This window comes from Octodon degus, unplaced genomic scaffold (genome assembly GCF_000260255.1).
Source record: "Octodon degus isolate 3935 unplaced genomic scaffold, OctDeg1.0 scaffold00068, whole genome shotgun sequence".
Taxonomy (NCBI): Eukaryota; Metazoa; Chordata; class Mammalia; order Rodentia; family Octodontidae; genus Octodon; species Octodon degus.
The window spans coordinates 2070830-2073652 of record NW_004524644.1 but is presented as its reverse complement, the minus strand read 5'-3'; positions in this window follow the sequence as shown (position 1 = coordinate 2073652).

Here is a 2823-nt window from a genome sequence, read left to right as displayed (position 1 = left end):
TATATATATATCCTAGAGCCAGCCAGATAGCTCAATGGATTAAAGTGCCTGCTTAGGCAGAACACAGTGGCCTGGGTTCAATACCCAGCAATGCTGAGCTGACCACCCCCCCCCCGGGGTGGCTGAGATGATGATTGACACTGGGCATGGTGGTGTGCACTTATAATCGCAGTGCTTGGGAGGCTGAAACCAGGAGAATCACTATGAGTCTGATCTACATAGTAAGACCCTGTGGACTCTGTACTAAATACTTTTTTTAAAAAAGATATGTCCTAGAATGTTCACTAAAGCTTCATTTGTAAAAGTTGAATCAATTTATTTTGGAATATTTGTATAATAGAAACCTATACATCCATCACTGATCTATAATTACATATAGCAACATGGATGGATCTCAGAAATGTAATTTTGAGTAAAAAAGGCTACATGAAAACACATAATCCCATATATATGAAGTCTAAAAATAATAAAAAGTTATTGCTGTCCAGAATCAGAATAAAAGTTATCTTGGGTAAGTAGAAATGATTGTGTAGTGATGGACAGCCATTGAGGGTAAGGCAAACCTTCTAGGTTTGTTGGCAGTGATGGTAAACCTTTTAGAGACTGATGCCAAACTACAACCCAAAACCCATTTATCACAAAGGTCTACACTTCAACTAAACTTGAATAGTAAAGTTTAGGTTTAGGAAAAAAAAAGCTCTACATCATAATTTTTAAGTTTGTATCTATTAGCACATGTTTACAGTACATAATTACTATATATTTTTAAAGAAAATAAAAATAATAAAAACATTAGAGATGATACAAAAAAGATAATAGGAATTCAACAATGGTTGTAGCTAAGACAACTGTACTTCTCATTTCAACTGGTCTATTGAAGGAACAGTTAATGTTTAACTTTTTTTCTTCTTTTTACATATTTTGACCGATTTTGCATGCTTATGTCTCAACAACTAATCTGAAGACAACACTACACATTATCCTCTTTTGTCCTCAAAGAAAAACTCAGTGACACATGCATTTTAGAATTACCATCACTGTTCTGGGGTATTAGTAATGTTTTTTTAATCTGAGTATGAGTTCCATGAATCTGCTGAATTTATAAAAAATTATTGAACAGTGCCTTACAAGACTAGTAATATATGTACTTTTGTTCATGTATTTTGCTTCCATATTTTAAGTCTGTGATACTTACAATCCTAAGTCATACCCCTTTTCTCTATATTGTTTCTATATACTTGAAAAAGCTTGAGAAATTTGTATATATTTATGCAGTTAAATTTTCTACATGGATAAACTTAACTTTCCTAACAATTCTTTTAGAAGCTGAACAACTGTAGTAGAATATTTCAAATTTGCTAGGCCAGTTATACTGTTGGATGTCATTTGGAGCATTAGTTCTTAGTATTACTTTTGGGCTTGGATAGGTTTACCATGGTTTATAACATTTAGTCAAGACAAAAGAGAGCACTGATAAGAAAAAGTCACTGCTTTTGTGAAACCTGCAATAAGGCACAGTTCTGAGGCATCTGTACCAACACAACTTCCAGTTAATGACACTCTTCCAGGAAATTCTCTTCTGTCAACTTCAGATACTGCAACTCTGGCTTGCTCACCAACTTAGACCATGGGCTCTTATTCTTTGAATTTGGAGAAAGCATTATTAAATCAGGTTTTATATCCAACATCTCAAATGGACTATGCAAATGCTTCCAATATGAAGTTTTACTTTTAATTATGATTTTCTGCTACATTTTAAACATAGGTATTGTACTCACTTTATTTCCTATCTTACCTAAAACACAAGTTCATGTGAACTAATTCTATTTTGGTTCCATGCATGTAAACTGACATGATTCCCAAGAACTTATTCCAAGTGAAATTTTAGTGTAAAACTTTCACAAGTTCCTTGATCAATAACTTTACTATTTCTACATATTTTGTGAAAAGTATATAATGGTACATTTTAGATGTTTCCCAGAAATATGATAAAAGATCTAATTTTTGAAGAAAACTTCTAACAGTGAGAAGCATACTAAATCGAATCAATCCGACCTCCTGTTGTATAGTTTTTCAACAAGCTAAACTCTTTATGTCTTCAATTTAATTGATTTGCCAAGTATTTTCCCAGACCATAGTGTGTCTTTGGCTAGCATGCTGAAAAAGCTTGGGCACTAAACTTTCAAAGAACCATTTTCAGTATATATCTTGTTCTCAGCATGCAATATGTCTAGTAGCATTTATTAAACCTTTCCTTTGTCACTAGTGTTAACACCCTTTGCAACCCTTATGATAGCCCATTTGTTTTATTAACCACCTTTGATACTGGGGGCAACTAAGGCACAGTTTATTTACATACAGCCCCCACACTTGCAAGTCATGGTAATTCCATCCCAGGCACTGTACCTCTACAAGTACTCACTATGCTATGCTGCCTACTGATGAGAACTTTAGTACAAAGGCAATACAAGCCACAGTATTTTGAATCTTACCCTTGCCACAGTTCACTAAGATTCTACTTCTGACTTCTTGACTGCAATGGAAATGCCAGTCCTGCCTTTAGTCTGTAGACAGAGCACTCTCACTTCCTTTCACAATCTTAAAGGATGGGGGCTTTAGATTATTCAATATCACCACAGAGGGCTCTGGGATCACAACTCAGAATTGAATTTTGATGCTTCTTTATTCTTTAATTTCTTGGGGAGATAGTCTTTTGTTTTTTAAGATAGAATCTCACTTGCAGTTCAGGCTAGCCTTAAACTTATGGCAAACTCCAGCCTCAGCTTATTGAGTGTTAGGATTAGTGGTGTGCCCCATTACAAC